The sequence below is a fragment of the Anomaloglossus baeobatrachus genome, chromosome 2 (genome assembly GCF_048569485.1).
Source record: "Anomaloglossus baeobatrachus isolate aAnoBae1 chromosome 2, aAnoBae1.hap1, whole genome shotgun sequence".
Taxonomy (NCBI): Eukaryota; Metazoa; Chordata; class Amphibia; order Anura; family Aromobatidae; genus Anomaloglossus; species Anomaloglossus baeobatrachus.
The window spans coordinates 256703335-256724983 of NC_134354.1; positions in this window are offsets into that span (position 1 = coordinate 256703335).

The window sequence follows — 21649 nt, forward strand, 5'->3', positions numbered from 1 at the left end:
AGTATGTCCGAGTTATTATTATTATTATTATTATTTATTTATAGAGCACCATTGATTCCATGGTGCTGTACATGAGAAGGGGGTTACATACAAAATACATGTACAAGTTACAGTAGACAGACTAGTACAGAGGGAAGAGGGCCCTGCCCTTGCGGGCTTACATTCTATAGGATTATGGGGAGGAGACAGTAGGTGGGGTGTAGGTGGGGCGGCAGCTCCGCACGGTGGTGGGGCGGCAGCTCTGCACGGTGGTGGGGCGGCAGCTCCGCACGGTGGTGGGGCGGCAGCTCCGCACGGTGGTGGGGCGGCAGCTCCGCACGGTGGTGGGGCAGTGAGGTCATTCAAGGTTATAGGCATTTCTGAACAGATGAGTCTTTAGGTTCCGTTTGAAGTTTGCAAGTGTAGTAGATAATCTGACGTGTTGAGGCAGTGAGTTCCAGAAGACTGGGGATGTTCGGGAGAAGTCTTGGAGACGGTTGCATGAGGAGCGAATGAGAGAGGAGGATAGAAGGAGATCTTGGGAGGACCGGAGATTACGTTTTGGAGTGTAGCGAGAGATTAGTTCAGAGATATATGGAGGAGACAATTTGTGGATGGCTTTGTAAGTCAGTATTAGTAGTTTGAATTGGATACGATGGAAGATTGGGAGCCAGTGAAGGGACATGCAGAGAGGAGAAGCGGGGTGGTAGTGAGGCGAGAGGTGGATCAGTCGGGCAGCAGCATTAAGGATGGACTGGAGAGGGGCGAGCGTGTTAGCAGGGAGACCGCATAGGAGGATGTTGCAGTAGTCGAGGCGGGAGATTATGAGAGCATGCACTAGCATTTTTGTAGATTGAGAATTGATGAAGGGACGGATTCTGGAAATATTTTTGAGTTGAAGACGACAGGAGGTGGTGAGGGATTGAATGTGTGGTATGAAGGACAAGGCAGAGTCAAAGGTCACTCCGAGGCACCGAACTTTGGGTGCTGGGGAGAGCGTGATGTTATTTATTGTAATAGATAGATCAGGTAGAGAGTGTAGGGGAGATGGAGGAAAGATGATCAGCTCAGTTTTGGCCACATTGAGCTTTAGGAAGCGAGAGGAGAAGAAGGAAGATATAGCAGATAGGCACTCTGGGATTCTGGACAGCAGAGAAGTGACATCTGGACCAGAGAGGTAGATCTGAGTGTCATCGGCATATAGGTGGTACTGGAAGCCATGGGACTTTATGAGTTGTCCCAGGCCAAATGTATAGATAGAAAAAAGTAATGGTCCCAGGACAGAGCCTTGAGGGACACCAACAGAGAGAGGACGGGATGAAGAGGTTGTGTGGGAGTGGGAGACAGTAAAAGTGCGGTTGGAGAGGTATGAAGAGATCCAAGAGAGGGCGAGGTCTCTGACACCAAGGGAAGAGAGGATCTGTAGTAGGAGGGAGTGGTCAACAGTTTCAAAAGCTGAGGATAGGTCTAGAAGTAGGAGTACAGAGAAGTGGTTGTTAGCTTTGGCAGTAAGTAAGTCATTTGTGATTTTTGTCAGGGCAGTTTCAGTGGAATGATGTGGACGGAAGCCGGACTGTAGGTTGTCAAAGTGAGAGTTAGAGGAGAGGTGGGAGGAAAGTTCAGCATGGACGTGCTGTTCCAGGAGTTTTGAGGCGAATGGGAGTAGCGATATGGGGCGATAGCTGGCAGCAGAGGTTGGGTCGAGGGAAGGTTTCTTTAGGATGGGTGTGACTGTTGCATGTTTAAAGGCAGAAGGGAAGGTACCAGTTGTTAAAGATAGGTTGAAGAGATGGGTTAAGGCTGGAATTAGGATAGTGGTGAGGTTGGGGAGGAGGTGGGTTGGGATGGGATCACGTGCGCAGGTGGTGAGTTCAGCACGTTTCGTCCCTGTGTGCGTTTTTAAACGAGCGATCTATTTTTTTTTACTTTTTTATTAAAGTCAGTCTACTTACCTTTTTTTCTGCTGTTCTCAGTCATACTTACATTGGCGCTCGGTCTTTTTCTTCCCCCGGCTCATACTTACCAATCCCCATTCACCAGCGCGGCGAGGAACAGCTGTGCCGAAAATACGCGGCTTCAATTCATTTGAAAATGCCGGCCGCTCATTAATTAATCTACTATTCCCTGCTTCCCCCGCCCACAGGCGCCTATGATTGGTTGCGGTGAAACACGCCCACACGCTGAGTGACAGCTGTCTCACTGCACCCAATCACAGCAGCCGGTGGGCTGGTTTTTACTGTGCAGTGAAATAAATAAATAATTAAAAAAAACGGCGCGCGGTCCCCCCCAATTTTTATTCCAGCCAAGATAAAGCCATACGGCTGAAGGCTGGTATTCTCAGGATGGGGAGCCCCACGTTATGGGGAGCCCCCCAGCCTAACAATATCAGCCAGCAGCAGCCCAGAATTGCTGCATACAATAGATGCGACAGTTCTGGGACTCTACCCGGCTCTTCCCGATTTGCCCTGGTGCATTGGCAATCGGGGTAATAAGGAGTTAATGGCAGCCCATAGCTGCCAATAAGTCCAAGATTAATAATTGAGACACCCCCAATGATTAACCGGCAAGTTAAAATTAATAAACACACACACAGTGAAAAAATCCTTTATTTGAAATAATAAACAAATACCCTCGTTCACCAATTTATTATGCCCCAAATACCCATCCATGTCCGGCGTATTCCACGGAGGTCCCGCGTCGCTTCCAGCTCAGCTACATGAAGGTGACAGGAGCTGCCGAAGAACACCGCCGCTCCTGTCAGCTCCCCACAGCAACGGTGAGTAGCGCTATCAGCTGAGCTGTCACTCAGGTTACTCGCGGCCACCGCTGGATCCACCAACTGTGACAGCAAGTCGTCCGAGTGACAGCGATGAAGTCACAGGTGAGTTGTGGTCTCGGGGGGAGGATCCAGCTAGCCGCGGGTAACCTGAGTGACAGCAGCACTAAGCGTGCTGCTCCATTCAGTCACTCAGGGCATTAGCGGTCACCAGTGAGTCCTTCACGGGTGACCGCTAATCAGTACGCGACACAGACAGAGCCGCGGTATGACAATGAAGTCGGGTGAAGTTCACCGGAGTTCATTCTCATCGCGCAACTCTGTCTGCTGTCAGTCGACATGTATCAACGACATTTTACATCACACACACGGACATTCCACACGGACATTCCACGTACACATGCACGTACATTTTTGCACACACACATGGACATTTTACACGCACACACGGACAGCATACGCCATCACACAGATGCCATACATACCGGAGAAACCCCCAAAAAAAACGGAACACGGACCCGAAAAACGGACCATGTCACACGTACGTTTTTTTATGCGGAAATGTGTTTTTGGCCTAATAAAGATGTGAACTACTGCTCTTACCGCTTACTAAGTGTTGTAAAAAAAAATGAAATTAAATTTTTTTTTTTTCAATTCCTCTCCAAAAAAACCCCCTGTCATTATTTTTTGCAATACATTTTAGACATCTCATTTGTCCAAGGTTTCATACAGCTGTGTAACAATAAAAATACAATTGTTTTGGCTCTCAGAGTGTTGGACGACAAAATAATAAAATTGCTGTATTTGGAAATTCCAACTTCAAAGTAAATAGGTAAAGCCACTCATGAGCGACCAACTTTCCAGGAAATGCAGCAATAGGCAGAATGAAGGTCAAGGGAGCATTATTCTGGATGCAGGTATCAAAGGAAAAGGTAGCAGATATATATCCACTTGTTATGACAGTGGGTGGGAACAATAATACCGTCACCGCTCACGGCAGAACGGCGATTACTGTGATCAGTCAGTCAGCCAGTACAGACTAGCAAATCATTGCTATGATGCAGATTTTATGGCCACCTTAAAGTTTACTATAATGGTTTTATACACTGATAAAAATATAATTGTATCACTTTTGTTTTTGCTCTCATTTTTCATGAGCTGAACTCAAAGATCTAAGACTTTTTCTATCTACACAAAAGACCTTTTCTCTCAAATATTGTTCATAAATTTGTCTAATCTGTGTTAGTGAGAACTTCTTCTCCTCTGATAATTTATCCACCTCACAGGTGTGGTATATTCAAATACTGATTAGACAGCATGATTATTGCACAGGTGCACCATATCAAGATACTGATTGGACAGCATGATTATTGCACAGGTACGCCATATCAAGCTGCTGATTAGAAAGCATGATTATTGCACAGGTGTTTCTGACCTAGTATTTTATTATTATTCTAGAAGTTATGGTACAATATTAAGTAGGGAATTGTGGGTCCATTCTATTAGGGTGGCACTCTTTGGTGTGTACATATGTTTTAATTGTGTCTTGTCCTTTTTTGATATTAATACATTCTGGAGAATGCATTTATTATTGATCTCCTGTTTGGTGTGTGTGGTTTTGTTCTGAGGAGTGGCATTCTCCTTCTGCACTTATGTTGGTGACTGCACATTGCGATCAGAACCTTTTTAGTTCTGTAGTTTCCATGTTACGACTAGAGATGAGCGATGTTCGAGGTTCGCCAATTTCATGTTCGAGTGATTTTGGGGATGCTCGAGATCGAACTCGAACTCAAGCTTTTTGCTAAAAGCACGACAGTTCGAGTTACGTTCGAGAACGATTCGATCACCTAAAGCAGGGCTTTTTACAGCTACAGTGTGCAGGGAGCCATCACTGGCAGCCTGCGGTAAGCTGGTAACCAATGTAAATATCGGGTATCCAAGCAAAGCGCTTTGGTTAGTAACCCGATATTTACCCTGGTTACGTGTGCAGGGAGCCGACACTTCCTCGCTCGGCTCCGCCCCCTCCTGCACTCGGCATGTACACATACACACACTCACCTGTTCCCAGCCATGCAGTCCCCGACACTGACGTCCTCAGCGCCACATGGCCCCGCTAGGCTCCACCCACTTCGCACTCCGCCACCTGCACACATGGCCTGGCTAGGCTCCACCCACCTCACACTTCTCACACATTACCCCGCTTGGCTCCAGCCACCTCGCACTCTGCACACATTACCCCACTTGGCTCCACCCACCTCACACTCCATACACATTACCCCGCTTGGCTCCACCCACCTCGCACTCCGCACACATTACCCTGCTCGGCTTACCTGCGGTGATGAAGTCCTGCCCTCCCGACCTCAGTGCTGTCACTGTCTTCCATGGCCGCCGCTTGTCACATCTCCTTCTCTCACTGCTGTCCCGAGACTGTGACTAGCAGTGACGTCACAGGCTCCCACCATACTTGGCTGTGAAGGCGGCGGTCATTGAAGTCAGTGACAGCTCTGCTATCAGCAGTGCAGGAGATCGTCACCGCAGATAATGTACCTCGCTCCTGACAGCAGCACTTGTCATGTCCTGCAGTGACCTTGGCTGACCTATTGATGTTAGCTCAGGTCACTGCATTGCTCTCCCAGCCAATGGGGAACATTCTGTTCTTCATTGACTGGGACAGTGACTTTGGTATGGATCGTCATGGGAACCCCTTGGATTAAAGCAGACCTGGATTTGTTTTTCTTTCTAATAAATTGGTGAAAGAGGGAATGTTTTGAGGAGTGTTTTTTCAAATAAAAATGTGTTTGTCGTCTATTTTTTCTTTATTACTGACTGGGTTGGTGATGTCGGGTATCTGATAGACGCCTGACCTCACGAACCCCAGGGCTTGATGCCAGGGGACATTACACATCTGGTATTAACCCCATATATTACCCTGTTTGCCACCGCACCAGGGCACGGGATGAGCTGGGGCGAAGCACCAGGATTGGCGCATCTAATGGATGCGCCACTTTTGGGGTGGCTGCGGCCTGCTATTTTTAGGCTGGGGAGAGTCCAAGAACCATGGACCTGCCTAGTCTGAGAATATCAGACCCCAGCTGTCCGCTTTACGTTGGCTGGTGATCCAATTTTGGGGGGACCCTCACATGTTTTTTTTTTTTTAAATTATTTATTTAATTTAAAATAACAGCGTGGGGTGCTCTCAGTTTTGGATTACTAGCCAAGGTGAAGCTGCCAGCTGTGGTCTGCAGGCTGCAGCCGTCTGCTTTACCCTAGCTGGCTATCAAAAATAGGGGGAATCCTACATCATTTTTTTTAAAAATTTATTTATTTTTTTGGCTAAATACAAGGCTAAGCCCCCCTTAGTGCCACATGAAAGGCACCAAAGGGTGCAAAATTACAAAATGCAGGAGAGTGCGACATGATGTGTCTTTCTGCCATTATAATGACAGAAAAGACTGATATAAAGTGTACAAGCACAGGAAAATCACCAGAGCGCTCTACGCTGTGAAAAGCAGTAGAAAATGGCACTGGAGTGAACATGTGACCCCCTCATGTAGGTTGAAGCTATGGATCCTGGGCAAATTTATGTATTTTCCCTCCTTCAGTTTTTTTGCAGTACACAAAAAAACAGAAGGCACACGGATGACAAATAGATGACATACGGACCGTATACGGAATGGAAACGGATGCCACACGGATGCACCCATGAAAAAAACAGACCGTTTTTTGAGGACCGCAAAAACGGATCGGTCGTGTGAATGTAGCCTTATTCTGATCTGCCGTTTATAACCAGCAGGCAGAAATAAGTGAATAACGCCCCCCAGCGTCAGAAAATCTCTGGGGTTTCAGGGGTAGCTGAGACCCTGGAAATCATGATTCAGGCCGTTTTTTCCGGTCCCCGCTCACGTGATCACCGATATACACCGTATACCAATGATCACGGTACAGTAAATGACAGCGTTGGTAAAAAATTATTTATCTCCCATCTGTCATGAACAAACATGTCAGATGGGAGAAAAATCTCCTCCCCGGTCCCCTCCGGCCCCCGGTGTCGCCAAAGTGCCCTCCCTGACCCCCTCCCGGAAATCCAAGATGGCCGCGCGCACAGCAGCGTGCCGGCCGCATTCACCCTACTCCTCTGATTTCTGTCGCATGTGCCATGACACATGCGGCAGAAAACTCCTCCCCAGGCCCTGCCAGGTCACCCCCTATAACCCCACCGGTGTTCCCCGGTGTCCCAAGATATCTGTGCATCGTTGGTCCCCCGCGGCCAAGTGTTGATCCCCCGCGGCCCCCTCCTTCACAATAGACGCTGCCGCATGCACAGAGTGGCTGTCAGCTCAGCTTCCTGTGTTCAGACACAGTGAGTGGTGGTAACCATGCATCTGTAAGCTACTGCAAGGCCATGCTCATGAGGTAAGGAACATAGTTGATCAGGAGAGCTATACTACATTTCCAAATGGAGTTATTTGATTTTATAGTTTCCCTGCTGAACGACTACCAAACATGAGAGTCCATTATACGCCACAAGAAAACACATCTAAATAGCGAGCTCTGTTGTTAAGTATTCATTCAGCTGGATAACTGGACTTAAAGGGGTATTCCATCTCCAAGATCCTATCCCCAATATATAGTAGGTGGAATAGTAATAATATTAGGAAATACCTATATTAGCAAATTTAGTATAGTTCTCCTGATTAGGCATGCCCTTACCAGGGCATTGCAGCTTAAGTAGCAACAGTTACGACATGGACTCTGCTGCTGTGGACCCAGGGAGAGTGGGTGCAGATTCATTGCACCCACACTCCTCACATGGAGGGTCTGCACTCCTAGAAAATGGGGGACACGTTCCCTGAGTGTGTCCCCCATATTCTAGATGGTCCAGAGTCATCGTGGGACCCCTTATTTTTTTTCCGTACAATAAATTGGTGAAAGAGGGAATGTTTTGCGGAGTGTTTTTTCAAATACATTTTTTTTGTCTATTTTTTTGTTAGTACTGACAGTTTGTGATGTCGGGTATCTGATAGACGCCATGACATCACAAACTGCTGGGCTTGATGTCAGGTGACCTTACAGCTATTATCAACCCCATTTATTACCCCGTTTGCCATCGCACCAGGGCACGGGATGAGCTGGGGTGAAACGACAGGATTGGCGCATCTAGTGGATGCGCCACTTCTGGGGATCCTGCGGCCTGCTATTTTTAGTCTGTGAAGGGCCAATAACTATGGACCTTCCCACCCTGAGAATACCAGACCACAGCTGTCTGCTTTACCTTGGCTGGTGATCCAATTTTGGGGGGACCCTACTTTTTTTTTGCAATTATTAATATTTATAAAATAATTATAAAAAAAAAGCCGAGGGTGACCTCCACATTGGATCCCCAACCACGGTAAAGCTGCCAGCTGTGGTTTTCAGGCTACAGCCTTCTGCTTTACCCTAGCTGGCTATCAAAAATGGGGTGAACCAACAACCTTTTTTTTTTTAACAATTTTTTTAAAAAAATAAATAAATGGGCTTCCCTGTATTTTGATTGCCAGCCAAGGTAACGCCAGGCAGATAGGGGTGGCAACCCGTAGCTGTCTGCTTTATCTGCACTGAGAATCAAAAATACCGTGGAGCGCTACGTCATTTTTTTTAAAGATTTATTTTTACAGCACTGTGATGTCAGGCAATCAAAATACAGGGAAGCCCTTTTTGTTTTTAGTTATTTAAATAAATAGATAAAAAAAATATATATGGGCTCCCGCTGCATTTTTTGTATTGCTAGTAGAGTTGAGTGCGGTTCGTGGTTCGCGGTTCTCCATTTCGCGGTTCGAGTGATTTTGGGGGGTGTTCTAGTTAGAATTCGAACTTGAGCTGTTCGGTAGCTCGAGTTACGTTCGAGAACGGTTCTATCACTATAAATGGGGCTTTTCACAGTAAGGGTATGTGCACATGTTGCTATCTGCATGTGTCCTGCGTCCCCAGCACAATCCCTCTCCCTTTCCTACTCACCGATCACGGGCGTCTCGCTCCCCAGTTGTCACAAATCTGCGGCGTCTTTTCCTCTTTAGAAAATGGCTGCCACTTCATTAGTCAATTAGTTATTCTGCGCTTTCCACGCCCACCGGCGCTTATGATTGGTTGCAGTCAGACACGTCCCCAAGCTGAGTGACAGCTGTCTCACTGCAACCAATCACAACCGCCGGTCGGCGGGTCTATATCGTGCATTAAAATAAATAAATAAATTTAAAAACAAAATGCGGTTTCCCCCCATATTTGACACCAGCCAGGATAAAGCCGCAAGGCTGGAGGCTGGTATTGTCAGGAAGGAGAGCGCCACGGTATGGGGAGCCCACCACCCTAACAATATCACCCTGCAGCCGCCCAGAATTGCCGCATCCATTAGGTGCGACAGTCCTGGGACTCTACCCAGCTCATCCCAAATTGCCCTGGTGCGGTGGCAATTGGGGTAATAATGAGTTTAATCATGGCAGGCATCTCCCCGAGATACCTTCCATGATTAAACTGTAAGTGAAAGTAAAAAAACACACACCGCGAAAAATCCTTTTTTTGGAATAAAAGACAAAAATCAACCCTGGTTCACCCCTTTATTAATCCTAAAAATACCCCTCCAGGTCCGAAGTAATCGACACGACAAGGTCAGCTCTGCTCTCTCGGGATGTAAAAGCTCCGTAGCAATATTTATTAGAAAATCTGCCTATCTCTTTTGTAAGATGCAATAGACTAGTGGATAAATTGCCTGCCTAAGAAGCATAACATTGGGAGTTCTAGTCCCGGTAAAGATTTTTTTTTTAATTTCAAATTATAATTATTATCTATTTATAAAGTGAAAGTGAATAAACACACACAAAGACAAAAAAAGACAAAAAAACACAGTTTCACCATTTTATTAAAATCCTCCAATACCCCTCCAGGTCCAACGTAATCCACACGACACTGTCATCTCTGCTACAGAACACGAGTGCTCTCCATGAGCTTCACATAGCTTTAAATGAATCACGTGGTCAGCTGAGTATTCGGCAATCCAGACTTCAAGACTACCAAATGTGCCTATTATTCACATTAGAAGCAATAGCTGAGTGGATAGAGTGCTCCCCTATAGTGCGTTGTCGCGTGTTCTAGACTCGATAATTTTTTTTTTTTATTTTATTTTTAATAAATTATATTTATAATATATTTATAAATATAAATTTAATTATGCACTGAGGGGAGGAGCCGAACATCTGCTGTGAGCTAACTCTCTCTCTATCTCTCTCCTTTCTCTCTCTCTCTCTCCTTTCTCTCCTTTCTCTCTCCTTTCTTTCTCTCCTTTCTCTCTCTCTTTCTCTCTCTCCTTTCTTTCTCTCCTTTCTCTCTCTCCTTTCTCTCCTTTCTCTACTTTCTCTTATTTCTCTTCTTTCTCCTCTTTCTCTTCTCTCTCTTCTTTCTCTTTTTCTCTTCTTTCTCTCTCTCCTTTCTCTCTCCATTCTTTCTCTCTCTCTCCTTTCTCTCTCTCCTATCTCTCTCCTTTCTTTCTCTCCTTTCTCTCTCTCCTTTCTCGCTCTCATTCTCTCTCTTTTTTCTTTCTCTACTTTCCCTCTCTCCTTTCTTTCTCTTATTTCTGTACTTTCTCTTCTTTCTCTTCTTTCTCCTCTTTCTCTCTCGCTCTCTCCTTTCTTTCTCTCCTCTCTCTCCTTTCTCTCTCTCCTTTCTTTCTCTCCTTTCTTTCTCTCCTTTCTTTCTCTCCTTTCTCTCTCTCTTTCTCTCTCTCTCCTTTCTTTCTCTCCTTTCTCTTTCTTTCTATTTTCCCTTTCTCCTATCTCTCTCTCCTTTCTTTCTCTCCTTTCTCTCTCTCCTTTCTTTCTCTCCTTTCTTTCTCTCCTTTCTCTCTCTCTTTCTCTCTCCTTTCTTTCTCTTCTTTCTCTACTTTCTCTTCTTTCTCCTCTTTTTCTTCTCTCTTCTTTCTCTCTCTTTCTTCTCTCTTTCTCCTCTTTTGCTTCTTTCTCACTCTTCTTTCTCTTTCTCTCTCTATCTTCTTTCTCTCTATCTTTCTCAGACCTGGCGATGATCAACTAATGCGGTCACCTGACGGAATCAGCTGACACTATAAGTCGAGCAGTGAGGCCGGCTTTTTACCGCCCGGCCGGCTAAACTATCAGCTGATGGTGTCGGACAGGAGTCTGCACTGAAGTGTGTAGTTTGTTTTTTTGCACTGATGCATCAGCTGATTGTATAAAAGCCGTTTATACAATCAGCTGCTGTGTCATGTGAATCAGGCCCTTGAACCTGCCTGACACATCATCTGATCGCTTTGCCTTCCAGAAAACCGATTAGATGATATTTGATCCAGATTGGACGGTGCGGGACCCTTGACCCAGGATTACTGTGGAGGGGTGTTCTTTATTTCAATAAAGATGGAGTCACTAATTGTGTTGTGTTTTATTTATAATAAAAATATTTTTCTGTGTGTTGTGGTTCTTTTTATCGGTACTAGAAATTCATGGTGGCGATGTCTAATATTGGCGTGCCACCATGAATTTCGGGCTTAGGACCAGTTAATAACATAGAGCTAGCCCTAACCCCATTATTACCCAGCAAGCCACCCGTCACCAGGGCAGCTGGAAGAGTTGGATACAGCACCAGATGATGGCGCTTCTATGAAAGCGCCATTTTCTGGGGCGGCTGCGGACTGTAATTCGCAGCAGAGGGGCCCAGAAAGCTCAGGCCAACCTGTGCTGTGGATTCCAATCCCCAGCTGCCTAGTTGTACCTGGCTGGACACAAAAATATGGCGAAGCCCACGTCATTTGTTTTTTAATTATTTCATGAAATAATAAAAAAAGGGCTTCCCTATATTTTTGGTTCACAGCTGGGTCCAAATAGGTAGCTGGGGGTTGGGGGCAGCCCGTAGGTGCCTGCTGTACCTGGCTAGCATACAAAAATATGGCAAAGCCTACGTCATTTGTCTTTGAATTATTTCATGAAATTCATGAAATATTTAATAAAAAAAAGGCTTCCCTATATTTTTGGTTCCCAACCGGCTACAAATAGGCAGCTGGGGGTTGGGGGCAGCCCGTAGCTGCCTGCTGTACCTGGCTAGCATACAAAAATATGGTGAAGCCCAAATAATTTTGGGGGGGGCAAAAAGTCCTGCATACGGTCCTGGATGGAGTATGCTGAGCCTTGTAGTTCAGCAGCTGCTGTCTGTCTGGAGGAGAGCAGACAGCAGCTGCAGAACGGCATGGCTCAGCATGCTCCATTCACTAGAGCAGACAGCAGCTGCAGAACTACAAGGCTCAGCTTATTCCATCCAGGACTGTATGCAGCAGTTTTTTGCCCACCAAAAAAATAACGTGATATTTTTGTATGCTAGCCAGGTACAGTAGGCAGCTACGGGCTGCCCCCAACCCCCAGCTGCCTATTTGTACCCGACTGGGAACTAAAAATATAGGGAAGCCATTTTTTTTTAATTATTTCACTTATTTCATTAAATAATTAAAAAACAAATGACGTAGGCTTCGCCATATTTTTGTGTCCAGCCAGGTACAACTAGGTTACCGGGAGGATTCAGCGATCATCGGATGGAATAGCGGCAGGAGACAGAGTGCAGGATGCATCGCGGGGATGTGTTTGTGATTGCCTCCCATTGTTTCCTATGGGTTCGAGTGGTTCGCCAAACCGGTTCGCCGAACCGAACTCAAACGAGACCTCCGTTCGGCGAACCAAGCTCGAGCCAAACCGCGACCGGTTCGCTCATCTATAATTGCTAGCTAAGGGTAATCAAAGCAGCTACTGGCTGCTAACCCCCACTGCTTGGTGTTACCTTCATTGGCAATGGAAAATCCAGAAAAGCATTTTTTATTTTTTTTGCCAAAAAACTACAAAAAAAATTACATGAGCTTCGCCATATTTTTGTATGCTATCCAGGTACAACAGGCAGGTACGGGCTGCCCCCAACCCCCAGCTGTCTATTTGTACCTGGCTGGGAACTAAAAATATAGGGAAGCCCTCTTTTAATTATTTCATAAATTTCATGAAATAATTGAAAAAAAAAATGACGCTGGCTTCGCCCCATTTTTTTGTCCAGCCAGGTACAACTAGACAGCTGGGGATTGGATCCGCAGCACAGGTTAGCCCGAGCATTCTGGGCCCCTCTGCTGCGAATTGCGAATCTGGCGCTGTATCCAACTCCTTCAGCTGCCCTGATGCCGGTGGCTCGCTGGGTAATAATGAGTTAATACTAGCTTTGTTTTACTAGCTAGTATTAAGTCAGAGATTCTTAATGTCAGGCAAGTTTGACCCAGCCATTAAGAATCTCCAATAAAGGTTTAAAAAAAAAGACACCACACAGAGAAAAAATACTTTAATAGAAATAAATACACAGACACATTAGAGTCTCCATGTTTATTACTCCGTCTTATCCCTCCACGATTCATGGTCTTCTGTCTTCTTTCTCCTTCAGCCCATGCAGCTCTGCTCCATCAGCAGCACTGCATGGGAGAAAGACGCTGCTGCTCCCCGTGCAGGCTTTTCACTCCGTGAGTGAACGTCACCGCTGACAGACAGGTTACCATAGCAACGGTGCTCCGATCATGTGATTCCCGCCGGTGCTGCTGCGGCTGTAAGCGGTGACGTCACCGCTAACAGGCGCGTTGCAATGGCAAAGGTGATTTCCATTATTGACCGGCTGTGTCAGCCAGTCAATAACGGAATGGGAAGTCGACCGTGTGCCAGAGCATGTCGCCGGTACAAGGCGATACACAAACGTGCACCGTGTACCGGAGAGTGCAATGACAGGACCTAGCATGATGTCAAAGCCATGTGACCAGTCTGTAGCTAATGAGATAATAGACACGTGACTGGTCACATGGCTATTTTGACGTCACGATAGGTCCTGTCATCACTGCTGGTTACCGGGAGGACGCAGGGATTACCAATGGAAAAGCGGCGGGAGACAGAGTGCAGGATGCATCGCGGGCACCGGTAAGTGTTATCACAATGTTTATTAACTGTATGTGTACATTTATAATGTGTTTTTATGTGTTTGTGATAGCCTCCCATTGTTTTCAATGGGGTTTGAGAGGTTTGTCGAACGGCTCGTCGAACGGGGCACCGTTCGACGAACCGAACTCGAACTCTAGGGGGTGGCTCATCTCTAGTTACGACAAAATACGTGAAAGTAAAACAAGAGATTTCATTCTTCTTATTGTCAGGCAGATTTCCAATTTGTTTTTCATTGGATTCGGTGAACTACGTTGGACCGGCATGAGATCCATGTGTTTAATAAATGGTCATAGAGGGAAGATGCCAGGAATGTTTTGGTTATTTTTTTTTAACTCTGTAATATGGCATTAATAATGATCTCACAGAAACTTTCCACTACTTTCACAAGGACTTGTGATGTTTTAATGTCGTCCATGGGCTGTTCTCTCCCACACACACTCACACATTATTTTTTTAAAAACCCAACATAGTACTGGTACTAGTACACACAAAATAGGGTCCATTTGCAATAAGAGTATATGGGCCATGGCCCATTGCAGTCCATTACTCATCATATTGCACCTGCTATGGAGGTGGAAATAATCACTTTCACCTCTTCTGCCCCTGTGCAACCTCCACCAATGATATGTCCGCCCTTGCAACACAGGGGTACTGAGAAGAGCCGGGTTACCCTCAGAAATGGACCATTCAATAAGATTGGCCACCTCTGGGGTGGCTGTTGTTTGGTGCTTTTAGGGTGTGAAAGGACCTACAGTATATCCATGGACCTTCCATCCTGATACAGTTAGGTCCAGAAATATTTGGACAGTGACACAATTTTCGCGAGTTGGGCTCTGCATGCCACCACATTGGATTTGAAAGGAAACCTCTACAACAGAATTCAAGTGCAGATTGTAACGTTTAATTTGAAGGTTTGAACAAAAATATCTGATAGAAATTGTAGGAATTGTACACATTTCTTTACAAACACTTCACATTTTAGGAGGTCAAAAGTAATTGGACAAATAAACCAAACCCAAACAAAATATTTTTATTTTCAATATTTTGTTGCGAATCCTTTGGAGGCAATCACTGCCTTAAGTCTGGAACCCATGGACATCACCAAACGCTGGGTTTCCTCCTTCTTAATGCTTTTCCAGGCCTTTACAGCCGCAGCCTTCAGGTCTTGCTTGTTTGTGGGTCTTTCCGTCTTAAGTCTGGATTTGAGCAAGTGAAATGCATGCTCAATTGGGTTAAGATCTGGTGATTGACTTGGCTATTGCAGAATGTTCCACTTTTTTGCACTCATGAACTCCTGGGTAACTTTGGCTGTATGCTTGGGGTCATTGTCCATCTGTACTATGAAGCGCCGTCCGATCAACTTTGCGGCATTTGGCTGAATCTGGGCTGAAAGTATATCCCGGTACACTTCAGAATTCCTCCGGCTACTCTTGTCTGCTGTTATGTCATCAATAAACAAAAGTGACCCAGTGCCATTGAAAGCCATGCATGCCCATGCCATCACGTTGCCTCCACCATGTTTTACAGAGGATGTGGTGTGCCTTGGATCATGTGCCGTTCCCTTTCTTCTCCAAACTTTTTTCTTTCCATCATTCTGGTACAGGTTGATCTTGGTCTCATCTGTCCATAGAATACTTTTCCAGAACTGAGCTGGCTTCATGAGGTGTTTTTAAGCAAATTTAACTCTGGCCTGTCTATTTTTGGAATTGATGAATGGTTTGCATCTAGATGTGAACCCTTTGTATTTACTTTCATGGAGTCTTCTCTTTACTGTTGACTTAGAGACAGATACACCTACTTCACTGAGAGTGTTCTGGACTTCAGTTGATGTTGTGAACGGGTTCTTCTTCACCAAAGAAAGTATGCGGCGTTCATCCACCACTGTTGTCATCCGTGGACGCCCAGGCCTTTTTGAGTTCCCAAGCTCACCAGTCAATTCCTTTTTTTCTCAGAATGTACCCGACTGTTGATTTTGCTACTCCAAGCATGTCTGCTATCTCTCTGATGGATTTTTTCTTTTTTTCAGCCTCAGGATGTTCTGCTTCACCTCAATTGAGAGTTCCTTAGACCGCATGTTGTCTGGTCACAGCAACAGATTCCAAATGCAAAACCACACACCTGTAATCAACCCCAGACCTTTTAACTACTTCATTGATTACAGGTTAACGAGGGAGACGCCTTCAGAGTTAATTGCAGCCCTTAGAGTCCCTTGTCCAATTACTTTTGGTCCCTTGAAAAAGAGGAGGCTATGCATTACAGAGCTATGATTCTTAAACCCTTTCTCCGATTTGGATGTGAAAACTCTCATATTGCAGCTGGGAGTGTGCACTTTCAGCCCATATTATATATATATAATTGTATTTCTGAACATGTTTTTGTAAAGAGCTAAAATAAGAAAACTTGTGTCACTGTCCAAATATTTCTGGACCTAACTGTATATTAGTGCTGGTGTTATTGTTATCTTATTTGGTTATGTAAAATGCGAGGAGCCCATGTTATTTTTGTTTTCTAAGTGTTCATTTATGCACAATCAAGAAGTATGTATTCAACTTTGCCATATAGTGGGAAAAATAAGCATTTGATACAATTTCAGCTTTGCAAATTTATAATTTTTATCATAGGTACGCTTCAACTAAGGTAGACAGAATAAAAAAAATCCAGAAAATCACATTGTATAATCTTTAAAATAATGAATTTGAATTTTATTGCATGAAATAAGTATTTGATCACCTACCAGTCCCCCATCCCTGCACTCGTATTAATTACTCCTGTTTGAGCTTGTTACCTGTGTAAAAGACATCTTTCCACAGACTCATTCAATCACACTCCACCATGACCAAGACCAAAGAGCTGTCTAAGGACACCAGGGACAAAATTGTAGTCCTGAGCAAGGCTGGGGTGCGAAGTCAACAACTGTTGGTGCAGTTATTAGAAAATGGAAGAAACAAAAGTTGACTGTCAATCAAATATCGCCTTGTGTGGCAATGATGATTTTGAGAAAGGTCAGGAATCAGGCCAGAACTAGAACTATATGGGAGAACTTGATCAATGAACTAATGAACTGAAGACAACTGGAACCACAGTCTCAAAGATTAATGTTAGTAACACACTATGCAGTCATGGACTAAAATCCTGCAAGCAAGGTCCTCCTGCTCATGCCAGCACATGTCCAGTGCTATTTGAAGATCCCCAATGAGCATCTGGACGATCCAGAAGAGGCATGGGAGAAGGTCATGTGGTCATATAAAATCAAAATAGAACTTTTTGGTATCAATGCCACTTGCCGTGTTTGGAGGAAGAAGAAGGATGAGTGCAACCTCAAGAACACTGTCCCAAACATGAAGCATGAAGTGTGGAAACATCATAATTTGGGGATGGTTTTCTGCAAAGGGAACAGGATGACTGCACTGTATTGAAGGGAGGATGGATGGGGTCATGTATTGTGAGATTTTGGCCAACAGCCTCCTTCCCTCAGTAAGACCATTGAAGATTTTTCATGGCTGGGTCTTGCAGCATGAAAATTACCTGAAACACACAGCAACTAAGAGTGGCTCCATAAGAAGCATTTCAAGGTCCTGGAGTGGCCTAGGCAGTCTCCAGATGAAAACCCAATAGAAAACCCAATAGAAAAATCTTTGGAGGGACCTGAAATTCAGTGTTGCCCAGTGACAGACCCAAAACCTGAAAGACCTTGAAAAGATTTGTATGAAAGAGTGGGCCAAAATTGCTGCTGCAGTGTGTGCAAACTTGGTCAAGAACTACAGGAAATGTCTGAACTCTGTAATTTCAAACAGTTTTCTGTACCAAATATTAAGTTCTGTTTTTCTATTGTATAAAATACAGTAGTGTTAAAAAGTGTTTGTCCCTTTCCTAATTTCTTATTCTTTTGCATGTTTGTAACACTCAAGTGTTTCAGATCACCAAATTTAAATATTAGACCCAAGATAACACAAGTAAACACAAAATAGAGATTATAAATTAAGGTCTTTATTATTGTCACGCCAGCATACTAGGGATGCCGGCTTCCCTATGTACCTTGTGCAGTCCCCGACTGTTGTTCCCGATTGATGCCCACATGATGGTCGTCTCTGCTCCCACTTAGGCCCCTTTCACACGTCAATGATTCTGGTACGTTTGTGCTTTTTTTAAAACGTACCAGAATCACTGACATACGCAGACCCATTATAATCAATGGGTCTGCTCACACATCAGTGATTTTTCACTGAACGTGTCTCCATGTAGTGTGCACCCTTGGCCGTGATTCTGCACGGAGACATGTCAGTTTTTGTCTGGCATCACTGATGACCCACGGACCACACTGTGGTGTGATCCGTGTGTGATCAGTGAAACATGTACCAGAAAATCACGGACATATTAAGTATTCAAAATTTTCAGCTTACCTTGCCTGCGATTCGCTGTGCCTGCTCCGCTCTCGGCAGCTCCTTTCTGGCTCATGAATATTCATGAAGCAGGAACTGCCGACCAGAAAGTAGGTGCTGAGAGCAGTGGGTGGATGCTGCAGAGCCGAGGAGATCAGCACCATGGACAGCAGTAGTGAAGGCAGGTGAGTAATGTCCATATGCAATCACGGGATCACGGATCACGGATTGCACATGGACAACCCACGTGTGCCGTGAATCACGGAACACGGAGGGACATGTGTGTGTTTTACACATCAGTGAAGAACGTCAGTGTTTTTCACTGACATGTGAAACGGGCCTTAGGCTGCAGGCTCTGCACATATTGTGTGGAGTTTCCTGCTCTCTAGCCTAGGGGGCGCACGCGTGCACACTTCTTCATCATTTACAGGGAGATGTGTGCACCTTGCTAAGTTGTCCCCAGCCTATTGCTGGGAGGCACCAGCTATTTCAGGTGTCTCCCTCTGATAGGAGGGGCAGAGCATTTTGTATCATTTTTTGTAAGTGTTTTGATATGTGTTTCCTGAAGGGTTGGTGTCTTCTGTTCCTGAGTCCAGTATACTCCCTGAGTCCAGTCATTTGTCTGAGTCTGTCTGTTGTCCAGTTAACCATTATCTCGACATGCTCAGGTACCTGCGTATTCAGGGACCGGCGTATGCAGTGACTGGCAATCCCCCTGGACTCCAGCCTGGTCCTGTGTCCTGTATTTGTGTTCCTGCTTTGTGATGTACCCTGATATCCTGCCGTGTGATGTACCCTGATATCCTGCTATGTGATGTACATGAAATCCTTCCATGTCATGTGAATAAAGTCATGTTTTATGTAACCTGAAGTCTAGATAAACCCACTGTACTTGCACTATTCTTTTGTGGTCCAAACCCACTGTGTTTGCACTATTCTGTTGTGGTCCAAAGCCACTGTGTTTGCACTATTCTGTTGCAGTCCAAACCCACTGTGCTTGTGTGGCGCCCCTGACCTCGTCAGGTGCCACTGAGTACTGCACCCATGCTGGGTGAGTGTGTGAAGCCCCACAGGTGTTGTGTCGGTGCATTACCTTCAGGGACTCCACGTGGATGGAACAGTCTGGTCACAGGTAGGGAACCTTCTTTTAGGATTGTCGTGACGCCACTCTTGGTATTGCGGTCAGGATGACCGCCACCGCAGATTAAGGGGTGCCTGAGGCTGATGGTGGGTGCAGTCAGTTGTAGTGGCCTACCGAGAGTGAGGCAAGCCCCAGGGCCCTGTGTAGGTGTGTGGAACCACAGGTCGCAGAATGACTCAAACACAAGCAGAATGTCTTTCAGGGGTTTTACTCACATTAGGTGGCAGGGTGAGTAACCCGGGCGTAGCTGGGATGAACCAGGCTGGAACCAGGAATCCTTCCGGCTGGCTGATGAGGGTGACTACCAACTCGCCTTCCTTAGCCCTTTGTGTTTTTGTGGTGCCCCGACTTGAAGTCCCTACGGGGGTCACCCAGGGAAGTTGCTGCTGCCTGTTCTCCCCTCGTTTCGGCCCGTTTGCTTGTAGCCTAGACCAGGTCACTCCGGCTGCTTGCCCCCTGTGAACTATGGGCCCTCTCTTTGCTACGTGGTTGTGGACTCTGTGGTGGTATGGTGTGGGTCTGGAGTTCCCCCACCGGCAGGTTTGGCAGAAGAAAGGTGAATCTATCTCTGCACTGGGACCTGATACCCCTGCGGGCCTGGTACCTCCCTGGCAGTCCCCTTACTCTGCCACCCCTTTGCTCACTCTAGCCTTGGGTGGATTTCGGGTGGCACTACCAGGTGACCGATCTCCCCCGTCGGTAGTCACTGCGCGGACGCTGTTAGGCGGGCTTTGCACACTACGACATCGCAGGTGGGGTCAAATTGAAAGTGACGCACATCCGGCACCGCATGCGACATCGTAGATGATACGATTAACGAGCGCAAAATCGTCGTAATCATATTATCGGTGCAGCGTCGGCGTAATCCATAATTACGCTGACGCGACGGTCCGATGTTGTTCCTCGCTCCTGCGGCAGCACACATCGCTGTGTGTAAAGCCGCAGGAGCGAGGAACATCTCCTACCGGCGTCACTGTGGCTTCCGTAGGATATGCAGAAGGAAGGAGGTGGGCGGGATATTTACATCCTGCTCATCTCCGCCCCTCCGCTGCTATTGGCCGCCTGCCGCGTGACGTCGCTATGACGCCGCACGACCCGCCCCCTTAGGAAGGAGGAGGGTCGCCGGCCAGAGCGACGGTCGCAGGGCGGGTGAGTACATGTAAAGCTGGCGTAGCGATAATTTTCACTACGCCAGCTATCACACGATATCGTACCTGCGATGGGGGCGGGGACTATCGCGTGCGACATCGCAGCATCGGCTTGCGATGTCGCAACGTGCAAAGCCGCCCTTAGACTACAACAGCTCCAGGGTCTGCTCCTCACGTCTGCTCTCCCTGAGCTGCACACTAAACCGGCTTACTGCTCCTCTTCTACTGTTCTTGCCTACGCCACCTAGCAACCAGGCTCTCTACCACACCTCTTGAGTGGACATGGAGGCCACGCTCCCCTCCTGGCATCTCTCAGGGGTCATCCCAAAGGTAGATGTGTGAGACCTGATTACTATGCGCCTCTGTAGTCACACCTCGGTCAGCCTTCTGGATTACCTATATTGTACTGCCCCCAGCATAGGAGCAGTACTCAGTGGTGCCTGACCAGGTCAGGGGCACCACAAGTGCAAGCAAGTAATCCAAAGGCTGGAATAGGGTGTGTACACACAGACACATAGCAACCAGGTCTCACACACCATTGAGGGGACCCCTGGGCAGACCCAGGAGGGGGTGTGCCTCCATATCCAATCAAGGGGTGCGGTGGAGAGGTTGGAAGCTAGGTTGCAGTGGCAGTCAGGAAAAAGGAGTAGGAGAGGAGCAAGCCGAGTCTAAAGTGGAGACGCAGGAGAGCGGACACGCTAGTCAGACCCTGCACGTGTAGTGGCTGTTGGCGGGGGAGAATGGTCACCAGAAGTTGGACAGAAAGATGCTGAGGTAGTCAGCTGGTTGTGTACGGAGACTTCTGGGGGCTAGGCACGCACGGGGAACAGGTCCCTAGAGCCAGACATCCATTTAGTGGTCTGCTAAACTTGCCAGTGGGGTGGACAACAAGTCCCACACCAACCAAAACAGAGTCTGAGCATCAGCAGCAACGAGGGGGCCCATAAGGAGGATCGAGCCTTGAGCCATCTTCCTTGGTCCACACTGCCAGCAAACGGGCCAGAAAGGGGAGAAAAGGCAGTTGCGGCTTCCCTGAATGAATCCCACGGTAGTTTAAGCCAGGGGTTGTCCGAAACAAGAAGTGCTAGGAAGGTGAGCCAGCAATTACAAATATTCCAGCCTGAAAGATACCTGGTTCTCTCTTGGTGTATCTCAGCATCGCCCAGGTACCACTTAAAGCATTTGAAGGTGAGTAAAAACCAATTGCAAGACACTTCGGGACTGAGACTGAGTTATTCTGC